This window comes from Erithacus rubecula (assembly GCF_903797595.1).
Source record: "Erithacus rubecula genome assembly, chromosome: 3".
NCBI classification, from domain to species: Eukaryota; Metazoa; Chordata; class Aves; order Passeriformes; family Muscicapidae; genus Erithacus; species Erithacus rubecula.
The window spans coordinates 8,661,520-8,679,704 of NC_136689.1; the positions used below are offsets into that span (position 1 = coordinate 8,661,520).

At 37.5% G+C, this 18,185-nt stretch overlaps 1 protein-coding gene across 1 annotated transcript in view; it reads right to left on the bottom strand.

The window, feature by feature from the left end:
* The window catches only part of PTPRN2 (protein tyrosine phosphatase receptor type N2), a 628,212-nt gene that overhangs the window by 283,924 nt on the left and 326,103 nt on the right, over positions 1-18,185 (bottom strand). The window lies entirely within an intron of this gene.

Genomic DNA, 18,185 nt, shown 5'->3' on the forward strand with positions numbered 1-18,185 from the left:
ATCTTATTGATATTATGAAAAAAACACAATTCCCACCTTAAAAGCAGATCTTAGAATCATAGAATACTCTGAGTTGGAGGGAACCCACAAGGATCATCGAGTCCAACTCCTGGCCCTGCACAGGACACCCCAAAAATCACACCTTGTGCCTGAGAGCATGTCCAAATGCTTCTTGAACTCTTGTCAGGCTTGGTGCTTCACACTGCCCTGGGCAGCCTGTTCAGAGCCATCCACCCTCTGGGTGTCTTCTATGTACAAACACCTACAGGACAACTCTGAGCACAGCAGAACCCAGTGAGGGAACTGAACAACAACAAGGCACCTCCTATCTTAGAGCTCTAGTGAGATATTTTGGAAACAAGTATTTTTAGATATTCAATAGGATCTTTCCTAAAGGAACTACATAGTTAAAAATATTTTGATACATAAAGACTTAAAAGAGCCTTGTGTCTCATTGCCATTTGAGTATCAGGAAATCAGAAGTATACAGGCTATTTTTGCTGATTTGGCTGATCACCTTGCAAGCAATGATCCACAAACAAGAGGTATAATTCCTTCAAGGATTCAAACTAGCTGTTTTTCAACTGACAGAGTCAGATCCAGATAAATAGATTTCTTTGATTCTTGATATTCTTTCATCCAAGGAAAAATGTCTGAGCATATAACAAACCAATTTCAAGCTCCTGGAAAGAGTATAAACATATTCAGATATAAATTTCTAATACTTGGGTCGCTTCTTTTTTTTTTTTTTTCTTTCTTTTAATAGTCCAAAAGATCTCCTTTCCTTTATTAAATACTTTTTCATTTTGTATTACTTGTTTGTGACTACAGTAGCCAATAAGCATTATGATTGCATTCTTGTATCTGTCGTAGGAATATAGAAAAGATTTCTCTGCACAATACTGTCAGGTTTCTTCCTGGTGCACCTGATACAATAGAAGAGGAATGATGATGATTACAATAATGATGATGATAATTTGGCAAACATCTTACAAAACACAAGACCACAACAAGAAGTTTTTAAGCAAATGAGAGCATTAAAAGAAGTAGAGGGCAATAAATGGCAGTAAATGCAGAGCAGAAGCATCTTTAATGCAAATGAATAGTTTTGTATGGATCCAATTCAAATATAGTGAAGTGAAAAACATTGTCTTCTACCACAAAATGCTTTGGGGACCAAGAATAGGATGTGATGCAGGAAAGATCCACATCCCTGTGCTGAATTTATTCTGCAAAAGAGAGAGCATTTCCATACAACTCCAGAGAGCCACTAGAGTGGTGCACAGGTGTTTATGTGGCACAGCACTGCAGAACCCTGATCTCTGTGCACCACTGCACATGAGCTGATTCCACAGGAACCACCCACTCCTGGGGAGTAAGGAGGGGAAATTATGCTTCCCCCATAGGTGAGAAGGCAGAAGAACCTCACACCTTCCTCTGACTTTGATTTTACCAATAGCAGGACAAAGAACATTTGGGAAGCTTCCATTCCAGTCAGCAAGGTAGGAGGTGGTATTTGCAATAATTAAATGAAACATTCCAGCATATGCACATCAGTCTTAAGCAAGACATACTGTCACCCATTCCTTTAGGCAGCACCTTGTGAAATAATGCAGAGGTACTTGCAGACACAACAAACCATCACCCCATCTCAGTAAAGCAATTAATTTTAGTTTCACCAAAGAAATTTCTTAAGACATGCTTCCTAGAATAGTGCTCTCATGTGATAAATGTCTGGAGTGATAAACAGAAAGTCCTGATGTGCAAGTGTCCAAGCTCCTTAACACAAACTGTCACATTGTTTTGGATCCATGTGAAGAGAAAACACTGCACTGGGGATATTTGACTTCATTTGATAAAGCCATGATATTCACCAGTTCAAAAAGATACCTTCATGTCTAGGGTGGGAAACTTATAAATTTGTTTCAGAAAACAGCCATCATACATTTAGGCTACAAGTCAGATCTAAAAAACTGGGGATAGGAGTAACCTGCACTACCTACTTTGAAGTCTAGACCAAGCCTCTGTACAGCTTTGCTTTCCAGGAGCAGAGTGGGGACATGTTTATTTGCCAACTTCTTCTTTTCTCCTTAAGACACAAAATCTCTTGAATTCAAGGACTATCATCATCCCACATACCTGCAGCACTCAGCCCCATCATGCTGCAGCCTTGGACTGCTGGAATACAAAAAGCAGTGATTTGTATTGAACTGGAGGGGTAGACAGCATCACGAGCATGTCAATATGCACATAGTCCTACAGCACGAGCAAGCACAGCTATTTCATGCATGAATTAAGCCTGCATGACAATAAGGAAGTTCAGTTCTTCACTGTTTTTAATACTAATGCTGATACTCAGTGCAAAATGACAGCTGTTTTCCATTTTCATGTGAGGTTTACACTGGAATGTTTAGCAGCAATTCATAATGTGGTGTATGGTGTGGATGTATTGAAATATTTCTAAATGCTCATTATTGCAATGGAATTGAAGGGAGAATTTTTTATTCACTGTTTTGCAGTAACTTTTGTGCACTTTTCTTCATTAATATTTAACCAAACTGTCTACAAATAGGGCTATACTTCCCTGAGATGTATTAGGCCAAGCCTTTTACCTACAGTTAAAGTGGTAAAATATTAGGAAAAAAATAGCAATTTCTAGTATGGAACTTAAATATAACTGCAGAATGATTTAATTTGCAATTCATCTTAAATGTGCAGTAACTTCTAGAATTACAAAATTAATACTAAGGTGAGCAGTTTACGTCCCTCTAAGTAGAAACTGAAAATAGATTTCTTCAGATAAGGAGGTGCTGAAGTGGGACTCAATTGGATAACTTAAAGAAAACCATAAAATGTTACCAAAAATAAAAGACAGCTGTCCCTGAAGTCAACGCCTCAGGAAAGTACTCAGGAAAGTAATGAAGAGTACATTGATGGAAGTGCCATATTTCATACAAGAAATAAAATCTTCTCATCAGTGTGCAGACGTGAATCACCCTGGTTATCTTTTGTTAATGCTGGAGACTTTGGCCCCTGAATTTGTGCTGAACTAATTTGATTTAATTGCATACTGCACACCTAATTCCTACTGCAAACTTCAAAACTATTCTGGAGTGCTAACTTCTTCTTTCCAAATACCTGTCACCAACTCTAGGAATTTTTTTAATTCTCTACCTGTATTTCTGGGTTTGAGTAAGTATATTTCCTTTTTTTTTTTTTTTTTTTTTTTTTTTGTTGTTGTTGTTGGGGTAGTGTTTTTTTTTGAAACAACAGTTTTTCAACATGTAAGCTTTTAAGGAAAGAACAGTGAGACTATCAAACCAAATACAAACAGAGGAATCCCATAACACAATAGTGTGCAAGGATTTTTAATTCAAGAGTTTGTTTAACATTCTCCTTTTGTGTTGGCTGTTTCTTAGAGAGTAAATGGTACCATCTGTATAGACCATCTGAACTGAACTGACCCTGAACAGGAGCATGAACAGAATGAACCCACAGATAATCCACAGCACTTTGTTAAGACTGAGGACAACTAATTTACTTCCAGAAAATATGGACAGTCAATAATTAACAGAAAAATTTAATGGGGAAAAAAAAAAAAAAAAAAAGAGAGAAGAATAATTTTGCAAGCATTATTTTCCACAGGAATTTGTTCTGTGGCATAGTTTTCAGCAGTTCCAAATTATAAACAAACGAGTCATTGGGGCTGGTTCTGAAACCAGCATCTGTTTTCCTACTCCTGTCAAAACCATTTACCTTTATTTAGTGTGAAGTTTGGCTTCTACATGAGCAGAGCCTCTGATACAGGGTATCAGTACATGCCTGTGAGAATTGTGTGTGCTGCTCAGCATCTCTGTGAGCTGCCTGCCCAGTCCCACACATGCTGCTGCTTCCACATATGCTACCAACAGCAGCAAATAACAACCAAAGAACTTCAGATAAGGAATGATTATGTTTAAAGAACAAGGCAAGAGGCTGAAGAAAATCAGAACACATCAGGACATCCTTGAGGAGATACTGACTTCCCAATCTTGCTTTTGTGCCTGCTTGGTCCTCAGCAGCTCCATCCCCATCCTCCCTCTTCCAGCATCCTGCCTTTGGGCCCTGGCCCCAGCAGCACTGGAGACACGATGGAAATCCCTGGTACAACTGGACATCCTCATTTGCTCTGAGTGCTCAGCTGCTGCTGCAGGACCAGCCTGCACCTTCTGGAGCCTGTCTCCCCCGCAGGGAAGTCAGGATAACTCGATTTGCTGCTGTCAAGGAAAGGGGTGCCAAGCCAAGAGATCTGCTTCTGCTGAACCCTTGGCACTGAAATCAAGCCTGTGGTTCTGTCATGCCCTTTTTGTTGCTTGGATTCATGAGGAACTGCTTCCTCTCCCTGCACAGCTAAACTGTTCCACCGTGGGAGGCTTGAACTGTGTTTTTAAACAGGCTCCCTGCTGTTCTGTGTCACATTCTTTCTTCTTCTCTTTCCACAGCAATTTCATATATATTACATTCTAAAACAGAGGGCAAACTCCAGAAACGAGCATCCTGCACACAATTTTCCAACGTTCATGGCCAATTTGCTGCATTCTGCTGTGAATTTCATGACAAGGAATTCAGAAACTATTAATATTGCATTTGATCCTTTCTTTTTTTTCCCTTGAACCCACAGATGCTTGTGTATTCACAGATGTGAAACAAAGAGGGGGGGGAATCTTCAAATTCCAAAATCTTCCTACTTATTCATTTTTACATAAATTAGATGAACCCTGACTTCTTGAAAATGCTGACTTCAAGAAAAAAATTACAATTTGAGAATATAACTGATAGCACTACAATGGAAACACCAATTAATGCATTTAGCCATATCCAGGGGTTGATCTAATGAAGAATTCAGATTATTTATGTTATATTCCCATTTTTACTTTTCAGTCGTTTGGGTAATGTAAAATAAATGATGTGTTAGATTAGCTTCATGGCTTGCACTAAGTATTATCATGTATTTTCTTACAAGGAAGGGTTGTGAAAGAAGCACTAATGATAATCATTAAAGGTAGGAAAAAGTTAAAATTCAAAGGAATCTCTCTAAGCCCCTCATTCTTTGCCAAATTCACACATACCTTTATGTGTGTGTGTATTCATCCATCCATCCATCCACATATATATATATATATATATATATATATATATATATATATATACATATATATATATATACACTTAATTCAGAGGCAGTGAAATAAAGAAATAAAGAATGTCTTTGATTTCATTTCAAGGGAAATGTCAAATGCAGAGATGCATCCTCTATCCTTTCCTAGATATCAAAGCCATTTTCAACAGAAGGGTCTCTCCAAAATTATGTAGTCTGTATCCATACTGCAGATGAAGTCTGCAAAAGCTCAGAGAAAAGAGGGGGGGAAAAAATCAGTTTTCATGGCTATGTACCAATTTCTACAGGATGAAAGATGAAAGCATTCTTGGTTGAATCAGTCGGTATCTTTTAATTAGAAGAAGCATTTCCAAAAGTGTCTAGTTGTCTCTAGGAACACAAGTCTCGGTCAGTGACTTCAATTTTGCTACAAAAATTATACTATGACTTAGTGACATCTTTCACAAAAATGGATCGATTTTTCTTTCATAAAAAATGCAAGAAAACTTGACTTTCAAGTCATTTGGCCTTTTATTATAATATATTACATCCCATGCACTGTCTTGATGACATTTACTGTTTCCTATGCAGGATCCCACAGTATGTGTGAGTTGTCCGAAGTTCAAAGAGGGCAATCATTAAAATTTGACATTTATGTCAATGTGTGCACAGGGAGTTTACCTTTTCATTAGCTGCATATATATATATATATATATATATATATTTTTTTTTTTTTTTCAGTAGGAAAAGCTGATTATGAAGTCATGAATGACTTGGAGGGATTTCGTGTGATCCCAGTTGAGACAAATGGGTAATTCTTTATGATTGCAACTGAGATTACCCAGTAAAGGAATTGATTAAAGATAGGGTTTTTTGTTGTTGTTTGCTGACTTGTCAGGAGGTGTTGAGTCATGCTGTGAGAAGTTTGAGAGCTGAATCTTCTGCTGTCATATACAGAAATGTCATGTTATATTACACAGCATGCTGAACTAAGTTTAAAAAATTCTTTGTACATCATACAGTAGTTTGGTAAACAAAACTTCTCTGGTTCCCAATCCAATTGTGTCTTATTTTTCATGCCTGATAGGCTCAGATTTTTTCAGTGAACAAGTCCCAACATTTGTCTTTCTCCAGATAAGCAAACTGATCAAAATACTGTAAAGATATGACTGTTGAGAGCCAAGCTGTAATAGGTCTTTCTTTTGGTGCAGAAGTGTTTCTAAAACACCTCCTGATAACAAATTTCATCTGTTGCATCTTTTCCTTGTTTAACCAGTGCACAACTGTCCAGCAAACTTTTGCCTCTCAACTCAAAATACTCATCCCAAAATACTTTTTGTAATTGCATTGTCAACTTCCTGAGAAGACAGAAAGATGATGATGTGATAGCCAGAATCAGGTTACAGACTCAAGGGAGTTTTATGCCTGATCATGGAATGAAGTCAACATGAAGAAGAATGAATGAATTTTTGTGCTGGGTTCTAGTTTTAACCAGTTTAGCTGTGTTGCAGTGAAACCAAAATCCCATGCAGGTTGGCTGGCATACAGCTGTGGCCCCAAACACTTGGGAGAGAAACGGAGGGCCACTCCAAGGAATAAAACTGCCTCTGAACAAAAAGCATCCTGACCCCTTTGCCTCTAAAGCCCAGCTTGAATGAGACCAATTGCAGATGAGCATAAGGCCACCAACATTCCACTTACAAACTCTTCCTGAAGGGCTCCAGAAGGAACAGGCAGTGAGACCATCACCCAGCAATATCAAACCAAAATTCTGGCATTAGTTCTTATTTGGACTCACTGTGATCTTGTTGTTCTTTAATCCTGTGATTAAAAGACAGGCTAGATTCTCCAGGCCCTTAGGAGAATTTTGCTAAAATTATCTCTACACTCAGTGGAGGCAGTGAGCATTAAACCCGTGGTATTTTCTCAGCACTGCAAGTAGCACCAGCTGTCTCATGTCCTGTTAAAAGCAAGACCATAATATGCAAAAAGAGGCCATACATTTATGAGGAGCAGGACAGAGATCTCAGCTTCAGGAGCCTGCATTTAGTAGCTCTTTTTCAGGCTCACTGAGGTCAAAATTGCATTAGAAGAGTGGATCTAAGGATCTTTGCAGTCAACATGAGAAAGAAAAGCTTACTCAGGTCAAGATAAAGAGGAAATTCCTACCTTCTAAAATCTTCAGAAAAGGGAGATTTCCCCCAATTACAGCTATACAGATGTCTTCTAGATCTCCATTTTGAACTTCTATCTTTGCAAATCATTTGGGTGATTAGTCAAAACAAAACAAAAAAAAAATCCTTTTTTTCCTCTTCATTTTTATTGACCTAATTCATCTCAGGAATAAGAGGCCCTTGATAAGACTATTTCATTCCAAAGTGCAAATGTCATTTAGGTATAATTTGGGCCAAGTCATCACACCCTTATGTATCTTCCCATCTGTCTCTTTAGAAATATTCAATTGCAATATACAGCATTAGTTATGATATTACCTAAAGACTTCTACTGCATCTGTGTCGAAGTAAATATTCTGAAAGTTCTTTTAAACAGCATTTACACATGATTATTTCTGTAAATATTGTAAAAGCTGCCCAAAATGGGGAGGAGTTTTAAAAGGTTTGTAGCTGCAGGTAAAGGTTTTGCTTTGTTCAGCTTCCCACTGCCCTTTTTACTAACCAGCCTGCAGCTTCTAACACGTTGCTGACAGCCACCTTTCAGATTTCTGTATGTCTTGTAAAGACAATTACTGAATTTACCCAATGAGCCAGACTAGGAACATCCTAATAGGTGTGTGAAAGGCTAACAAGCTGGAAGCCTTTGAGGTGGTGTCAGTGTCTCACATCCCTTGATGTCAGTGAGTTGATAAAATTGTTACTAGTTCAAGAAGGCACGAACCCATGGTTTCTCCTTTCAGTCATTCTCTTCAACCAAGGCTAGATAGTTAAGGTTTTGTATCTCAGATGTGGTAAGTGGGCTGAAATGCCAGAATTCACTCCTTAGGAATGTCACAAACAAGGGAGTTACAAGAGGACTGAGTTGTTAACAGAGGAAGAAGCATTCTCATTTCCAACTCATCTATTTATTGCTATTATTTTTAATACAGGGAATGCCATCTTTAGCCCTCTTTCTACCCATAACCTGAGCAGGATGTTGATGAAAAGATAAGGTTTTTTTAAAGATTATTCTTTTTTGGAACCACCAAGCACGATGCAGCTGTTATTCTGTCACCTATGGTCTGACAAAGTTCAGCTGTTTGCAGAGATATCTCACTCCTTGTTCAGCCCAGGAAACTGCTCAAGCCTGGGGGAAAGTTCAGGTTTCCCTTCTCAGAGCTGACAGCCTCCTAGCACTGAGTGGAGTCAGCCATTCTCCATTCCCACCAAGCTGAACCATACCTAGGCTGGATGGGATGATCTCAGCTACAGGTAGCACACAGTGTGAGCAGAACTCACCCAGAGCTCCCATTAGTAATCATTACAGCAGCAATAACAAACTCACTAACTTTTATGCTCATAAAACCGTGTGTGTACCCATTACCACCAAAGAAATAATGCAGTAATGAATATCACCACCACTACAAGCCATTAAGAGTTCAGGAGAACACAGCACTACAGCATAGTAATCTAGGACAGCATGTAGAGATTAAACAGTTGAGTCTAAAAGTATCATTTGCATAGAGGCTGCCTACTGAAATTCAGTGTAAACAAAGATACCACTCCTGTATCTGTACAGAAAACCATTTGCACTGTGTAAAGGCCTGGGTTCACACAGATGCAGAGCAAAGAGTGCCACCTACAGAACTGCTGGGAACAGTCACTTCAGTGCCTTAGGTCCCCTTTCCATTTGCAGACCATCGATGATGACGTTTAGTTAGCACGTCTGGTCAGATTATGTCCAAGCTGCAGTGCTCTCCGAGCCAACAAATTAACCAAAAGTGAAGCAACATAAAAGCAAAGCTGCTAAACAAAAGAGATGTTTGAAAAAATTGCTAATACTGCAGCTATAAGAAATCATTTTGTCAGCTCAGAACAAACCTGCTTTGAATGCACACTTCCCACGTGTTTGACATCCTAATACAACTCATTTAATACTTGCACAGAATCCATAACACACAAGAAAAGCTCAGAAGTGCTACTGCTGCCATTTTACTTTCATAAGGGTGCCCTCAATGAATAGAAGCACAGAAGTTAAAATCTGTGCATTTCTTCCTACTTTGCCTCCATCAGTCGAATTCCATGAACGTGCTGCTCACTGGGGTTAATGGGATGGCAGTTTTTTTGGTAACTAGGGGCTAGTTGGCAGCTCAGAAACAGATGGCAGGTTAAATAGTCTCAGCTGGAAGGAATTTTTGCTTTGGCCTTTTCCACCTCCCTTTAGACTAATGCGTGATCATATTGCGACAGGGAGATTTTAGGTGGTGGTCAAAAAAGTGCAACAGACATTCCTTATCCACATGCAAATATTTCCCTATCCAGCCTATAAACTGCTCTCATGCATTTAATGATGACCATACAGTTGACTGTAATAATATGGCTGGACTGTGAACTCCCATTTCTATTAAAAAATATGCTTGGTCTGGGAGTGTTAATACTCAGGTACTGGGTCTACAATAAAAAATTAAAGGATGCTGCTGTGGAAGTGGAGAGAGTAAAAACATTTTTTTCCTTTCTCACCTGATATTTATAAAAAGTTTTAAAACCCTTGGTTTTTGTGAGTCAGATGGCTTGCATATCCTGAAAAATCAGACTGTTTGGGGCTGAACCTGGTCAGCCTGCTCAGTTCCAGTGTGTCTGCCAAGGTTTGAGCCAATGACATATTGCAAGAGCCAGTGCAGTAATTACACAATCTGATCTCTGCATGCTACCAAAATAAACTCATAGCTAATGATGGCAGTGCTACCATCATTTAGCAGGTTGAAGAAGTGTGCCATATTAAATGCTTCCTCATGAGATGGCCCTCCTAATCTGAATGAGATTTAAGACACTTAGGGCAGCTTCTGCTTTCTGCTGTTTTTCAACTGCTCCTGCTCACACTGGGCCTCTCTGCTCCATCCCTCAAATAAACAGAAAAGCTGCTTTCACAGCTCATCTCCAGATACGAAATTACTTTCACGGTGGTTGAGTGCTCTCTGCTATCCAAATTTCTCACAAAAAACCATTGCTTTCATTTTCTTGTGCTACTGAGCTGAACAAAGATAAAAGAAGTCAAATAAAGATTATTGATTTATTGTTATCACTTCTCATCCCTTCTCCTCCTTAGGAGCATCATTGTGTATTTTATCCCAACATATGCAGCAGCAGCAGCAGTGCCATGAGCGAGTCAGCTTTGTGACTCTTTGCAAGCTTGAGTTATCAGCAGCCACCTGTGCCACACGCTGTACTGAGGAATTAGTGATTTGGAAAATTATCCAATCCATACTATCAAATCAAGGGAAAGATCTCTTGTTTGCAATTACTTCCTCAGTGCTGCTGCTGCTCCTTCCTGCATTTGATAAAATTCAGGTAGTGGAACTATGGCACTGGACCTTTACAGTGACAGTTCACCAGGTTTTATAGGTATATTCTCAATGCCACTAAAGATGATAGAATTATTACTAGAGGGTAATTGTATTGATTTTTCTTTTTCCTCTCAGGATGAAGGTAGGCTGTATAACTGGGAAGTTACAGTTAAATTCCCATTCCTACCATGCATACAGCCCAAAAGCAAGGGAAGTTTGAAATTCAATGCAGCAAAAGCTAACACCCCCTGCCATGGCAGTAACTACAAAATAGCAGCTTTCTCACATCTCCTGTAGATATATCATGAGACAACTTCTCCAGGAGCTTAATGGGAGCAGACATGAAGCCTTAGAGATGTCTTTTCAAAAGACTTATTAACATGATTCCATTAAATGTTTCTATGAAGGGCAGTAACATTAGGCCCAGTCCCCAGCTCAAATTTCTATTTTTTTTTTCCTTTTTAGACACAGAAACTTGAAAAAGCTCTTGGCATAGCTGATGGGTCAGCATCTAAAATCTGTGCAATTAAAAAAAAAAACCCAAACCAACAAAAAAAAAAAAAAAAAAAAAAAAAAAAAGCTGCAAAATTATCACATAGTAACAAGACTTTGGGAGGACCCCATCCAGTAAAAGACACCAGCTGTACTTCATTAAGGCAGAATATCTGTCAGCATCTTGGAAACAACTGGATGCACTTGTTTTGAGAACAACAGAGTTTCCATTACTGTAACTAAGTACACAACTTATCCTGCAGGATGTCTTTTATGACAGACTGGGAATAGAAACAGGCTAACACAGTTCCCCGGTTAGGACAGACACCTCAGGCTGTGGTAAAACATGACCTTTATAGATAGCTAGCAAAAAAAACATTTAAGAAACAGATATAACATCATGACCTTTTTAGATGCATAGCATAAAGCATCTAAGGGGAAGTCCTGCCCCTCTCCCCTTGTGCCACTGAGGCCATGGACACAGCAGGAGCTGCCCAGGGCTGCAGGACTGCCTGGAGCCTGAGATGACAGTGATGGTGGCACTGATTACACTGGACTTTGCCACCTGTGTGCCTGTTATTTTGGCTCTCCCTACAGTTGCTGGAGGGCAAGCAGGCAGCTCCAGAGGTGGGGGTTTAAAATAAATGTCTCATGCAGAATACAGGAATTCTAAAACATACTTTATTAATTCTTCTTCTTCCATTGCTCTGACTACAAAGGCACTACTAATTACTGATGAGAGTTCACTTGGATGAATGACACCTCAAGGGATGACACTTATACACCCTCTGGGGTGACAAGGGACTGCTTCTGTGGCTCCAGCACACAGAAAAGATCACATTTTAGTGGAATTAGTGCAGGATACAGGATTTCCTCTATTAAACAGAAGCCAAGGCTTAACACTATTGCACTCTATTTTTTTTTTTTTTTTATTCTTAATGGGAAATAATCTTGTAAAACTGGAATTACTTCTCTGACAGACTTTTGCTTTTCTCCCATGAAAATAAACCAACATAAAAAGCAGAGAGTTGTTTTCATTAAGCCTGAGCAATTGAGGATGACAGTGTTTTGCTGCTCCTAAGGTCCTACCACAGTCAATCCCATACCAGATACAGTCTGTATGGTATTTTTAGGAAAACAACTTCATGTTAGTGAAATTTCAAACAGAAATTAAATAAAATCTTTAGGAAGGAACCAAGTACATTGATGAAATCAGGAAGAAAACAATAGTTTTGTAATGACAAGATTCAAGATGGAAGTTAAGTTAGATGGAAGTTAATTAAACTCTGCAACAAAAGTGTAGAGCCCCAGTGGAAGTCAAGAGCCATGGCCAACATTCTAAAAGAGGAAAATCCGAGAGTCTAAAACTATCTTACAGTGAAAATCAAATAAGAGATACTCAGAGGACACTGGAATGAGGAGAATGAGAACAATTTGCTGAAGACTATCACAGGTTAATGAAGCAGTTAAGGAAGAGAAAGGTCCATCTCAGAAGGCAAATGATCCTTTGCCTCAGTGAAACAGGAGACCCTTGCTCCTTTCCACTAATTAAGAATAAATTCTATCAAAAGAGAGGTGCCAGAAATTCTGGAACAAATACCAAGCTTCTGAAAAAGCATCTAATAGTCACATGAATTGTATAAAATTCACTCTCTGTGCTTCTCTGATGTGTGCAGCACAGTGCAGCTGTATTTAAAATCAGCAGAGAGATACAGAATCACTCCAGGGGGATTACTGACCACTGAATGTAAATGGCAGCTCAAATCAGAAAAACAAAACACTTGGAAGATGATGATAATAAAGGGGCTAATCAGTGCTGGTTTTCTGAGGAAACACCGTATCTTTTCTCAACACTATATGTGTTATTTTCTAGAAAAGCCATCTTAAATGCCCCCAAACCACCATTTCCACTCCCCTCACATATACAGTAATGTCCTTACCAACAATTGTGCCACTGTAATTATTGGAGAACCTCAGTTATATTACAACTACAGTAAATTACCTTAAAAACTATATTTATATTTAATAACAAAACTATATAGCCCAGCTCCCATAATGTTTACAATGGAGGAGGGTAGCAACAAGGACACAACAGAAAAAACATCTTCAGGGCCAAAGAAAACATGTCTTAGAGTCACAATCTTAGAAGCCTTGTGATGTGTTGATAAAATAATGAAGAAAGAAAAACCTTTTGACAAATCTCATTTGGATTGCCAAAATTGTTTTTCAAGGCCTGTTGCAATAGATGAGTATAGGTAAAAAACTAGAAAGTAAAGAGGAAAATACTGCCCAGAGAAAAAATGACCTGAGGAGAAAAAACCCAAAAGATATGATTAAATGGTGCATTTTTATCATGGTGAGAGGCTAATGACAGGCCATCCTGTGGTTACTTTCTAGGTCACTGGCTATTTAATAGATTCATTAATAATCTAGGAAGGGATGGTGTGTATGTAGGCAGAAAAACAGGCACAGTGTAATTTTTCAGGTTATCAGGACAGAGAGGACTGAGAAGTGAGTTCAGAGTTTTGCTAAAAATATAGGTTTTTCCCCTTTTTGACAATTTTGTCTTAAGTTACCGACTAATACAGTATTAAAACCACAGGCCTGCTCCATATAGAATAAAAATATTTTATCACTTTATGCTTTATGAGTTAGATGTTATTTTTATTTTACTAGATAAGTCCACAAGTTACACAATTTTTTTATTTCCTGTTCTTGTATTTTCTTTTAGATCTCCCAGGAAAGAATTTAGAGTTTAGCAGTAAGACTAGTAAAATATCAAGAAACTCCAAAAATCAAGCTTAATCCAATAATGTAAATCCATCAATGCTGAGCTTAGACTTTTTTTTTATATACTTATACTCCTCATCTGGCCTATCCTCCTCTCAATGGAAGGGAAAGAAAATAATAAATTTTTAAAATGAATTCTTATTCTTTCAAAAAATAAAGTAAAAAGTAATAATCCTATTTTTAATTAAATTAAACACAAAAATGAAGCTTTTATGCTTGATATCACCTAGAAGTTGAATTTTTAAAGAAATATTCACAAAATAATATTTTTATAATTTAAGAAATTCTCCATCACTCCATTTTGTGCAAATGCACAGGTACTAAAGTATTCTTAATTTCTTTGTCTCTCAAAGCCTTAAGAAGAGAAAAATTGTCAAGGTCTTGAAATCCTCACAGCAGCCTGTATACAAGTGTGGAATCATAAGACTGCTTCTTAAGGTCAGTGCAGCTTATGGTAATGAATATGGAAAGGTTACTATTGTTGTCTTTTGTTGATTTCTCCTCAAAAAATGCAAAGAACAAAAAGGTCACTAAGCAATGTTTCTAAGCTACTTTGGAATTTACTAATCTATCACTGAAGAAAATAAAAAAAAAAGGGTTAATAAAATATACTCTAGACACAGAAAAGCAGATTAGAAGTGGCATTTAACTGTGAAACCGTCTTTAGAAAGAGAAAAAATAACCCCAAAATCAGAAAGGAAAGCTACTTTCAGACTTTGATCACTAAATAAATATTTACAAACTGAATAAAGCTTTTTAAAGTACAAGGCTGGAGCACCATAGCACATCATTGAGGAATACATCTGTGACAGTGGAGCTGACATCTATCACTGTAATGAGTGCTAGATGCAACAGTTCCATGAAAACTGTACTTGCCCAGACCAGTGACAGAAATTACTGTGCTTGAGTTTTGCAGCCAAGCCTGTACTGGAAGTGATTGAAAAAGCAAACAGGGCGACAGTGCAATGGTGAGAACAGACCCCAGCATGGTGTACTGAATTACCAAATTGTGAGATATCCAGCAGGGATACAAACCTGCATTTTCGAGCTTGGATAGTGAAGTGTTTGAATTAGAGGAGCTTAGAGATGAGAGGAGAAGCCCTGCCAAAGGCAGCCTGGATTGGCAAAGGGATAAAGGAACCAGGACTCTGCAAAATGTGTCCAAAGGCACTGCTCAGTCTTGGGTCCAGGCTGGGGAAACTTAGATGTAACATAAATTTAAAACAGTATCTCTGTCCTCTGACAAACAAACAAATTATACATGGGTTTCTAAACAAATTGTAAATGGGTTTCAATCATTTGTTTGCCACCAGTGTCTCCAAGTGAAAGCTTTGCAAGTCAGATCCACTGTAGAAACCCCTGGTGATAAGGAGGAGCTGTAGGGTCAGGAGATTACCTGAGAGAGGGACAAACCTGCAATTTGATCTCAATACACAGAGCTAAGGATAGAGAACCAGAAGTGCACTCTGAGATGTGCATCTGAAACAGCATGAATTAAAGGCAACCTTTTTCTAAGAACAATTACTAAAAAATTAATGGTGTTTCTATATGGATATTCCAATATACCTGTCAACAGGATTCACACATCACAGATTCTGAATTATTGCACGTATTTGTATTTCTGTGGTTTTCTCATGTTGTGTGGCCCTTTAGCTTGGCAGTAACTTGTCTACAGTGTTTGTGCAGTGTGATGACAGAGTGGAAGAAGCAGCATAATCTTGACATTTTGGCATTACTCTTCATCTATCTTGCCTTTTGTGGAGGTTACTATATTATTTAAAATGCCAAATGCTCAGAACAATATAGATAAGCCAAATTCTATGAATTTTAATGGGAATATTTTATACTTTAAATTCAAAATAGGCTTCTTGTTTGAGAGGAGGATCAGCTTTGAAGATAACTGTGCAAACAGTGACATCGTCACACTGAGCTGTTTGGTAGAGTTAGTTTTGAATGAGCAAGAACATGTAAGAAGTATTTTCATTAAACAGCCCTTTCACTGATAGGGCATGGGTGAATCTCAGAAATCTGAAGTCACAAAGCAATGGATGTTTCTTATGTAATGGGTGGAGCTGCTGGATTTATGTGATCATTTGTTTGTAGTTTTATAGAAATAGAGATTACGGAATTAAGGGACATAATTACCTACATTGCAGAGGAAAGGAGCACAATTAATTTATCCATTTTCTGTTACAGAGAATGACATCTTTAACAAAAGGAAATTCAAATAGAATTTTGTAAATGGTAGGGCCATTTTCTCATGCTTAGTATATTCTTTTGTGTAGGTACATATGCAGGCAAAGCTTTGAGCCTGAATTTGCTTCTCAAGCCAATTTTATGTAGAAACCACACACGATGTCATGTCCAGATGGAATGCAGAGAGAAAAGAATTTCAGATTTCATCTGCATTTTCATTTCAGTATATATGTCAAATGGTTTGTCTTCTTTAGATAAAGGTCAAGAAAACACAAAGATTTTCTTTTTATCCTAAGATATTCTGTAAAACAAGGAAGATGTGGGTGGAATGATTTGGAAATTAGTTATTTTTGAAATTCTCTGCTGCAGTCAATTCATGACTGATGTCCTGAAAAGACAGTTTAACTGTTGGAAACTTAAGCACACAATTAAGAATGAGATTTTGGAGAAAGTTAGCCCTGCATATCATTAAATAGTATCCAAAGTTACGGAAATTATTTATTTAATAAGTCACAAGGCTTTTTTTTTTTTTTTTTTTTTTGCAAAATAAAAGGTATTTTAACAAATTTGGGTAAGTTAGTAGAAGAAAAATATGCAAGAACACAGCTGAAGGTCAGACACATTCTAAAGACAGATTCTCTTCAGTTTAACAACTTCATCTCTCTGAAATTCCAGGAGGTCATCTCACTTTTCCTGTTACATTGTGGTTACTCTGAGGGTGCTGTAATGATGGGCTAACTCAGCTTTGCACAGGAAGGAAGAATTAGCTGGACAAAATCAGTAAAAAGCACTGATGATGGTAATGACTCAGCAGTGATTCATTACCACAGTAGCTGTCAAGGTAGCAAGGAATGAACAAACTACTCCAGTACTCCTCAGTGTCATAATGTTGTTTCACTTAAGGCAGGTAAAACAAAAAAAAAAAACCAAAAAAACAAAAAACCAAAAAACCAAAACCAAATGAAAACAAAAAACAAACCAAAAAAACAACAATAACAACAAAAACAAACAAACAAACCAAGCAAACAAACAAAGTAAGTTATTTTGGGTGTTTTCTGCAAAAGAACCCCACAGTGTATAAAATATAGAAAAATACCTAATTCTCTTTTACAGATTTTTTTTTTTTTGTTGGAGTGAAAGCTTATTTGGAAAGATTTAACTAATGAGGTTTCTAGAAATAATTATCACCAGCTAAATGAATAACAAATCAAACAGATGACTTAATTTCAATGATAGCTAACATACGGAAAAAAATTGTTCAAATTCTTTCCACACTTTAAATAGGAGAGGCAATATCCAGAACAGCCAATTCAGGTGGACTAGAAAAAATTTTTTTCTTTCCCTTCCAGATATTAGAGAATTATATGAAAAACCTGAAGTACTGGAAGAGTGAAATCTGTTGTGCCAACAAGTACATGCTCAAGAATAAGAATACATTATAAATTTGACACAAATTCTTCCACAGAAATGTTTATTTTTACATCAGATATTAAAAAACAAAATGACTCTGAATTTTGGAAAAAGGCACTTTTTTTTTCTCATCATCCTGAAAACTGAAAATGCTTGGAATGCTTTGTGAAAGCGACCTTAGTAAAATATTTAATATCAAATGAGTTAACTATGTTTTCCTTCTGATCAACTTTATTTATCTCCTATAAAAACACAAGGCTGAAACATTTTAAAAATGCTTCAACTGTGGTCTGTTCAATTAACATCAACAGAAATATTTACAGCAATAGGGATATGATACACACATATTTTAGAATCAGATATGTTGGAAAGATTTTTTAGTGAAACATAAAGATTTTTGCAAACTGTAAAAAGCACTAGTACTCACATCTACCCTTTTCTCATTTGGGGGACAAAACTCAGCTTTCCATTTCTGCTCCCTTATCTCTTTTAAAGTGCAAATACATTTCCTGTAACCATGCTTTTCAAGCAGAGAGCAGGCAATGGATTGTTTTTTAAAAATGGAGCTTTTTCAGAGCCAACCCTAACTAAAAAAAATGGGACAATTTAGAACTTTGTCCTTCTGCACTGAAAATTTTCAATTGACTTCACTTGCATTGGCAT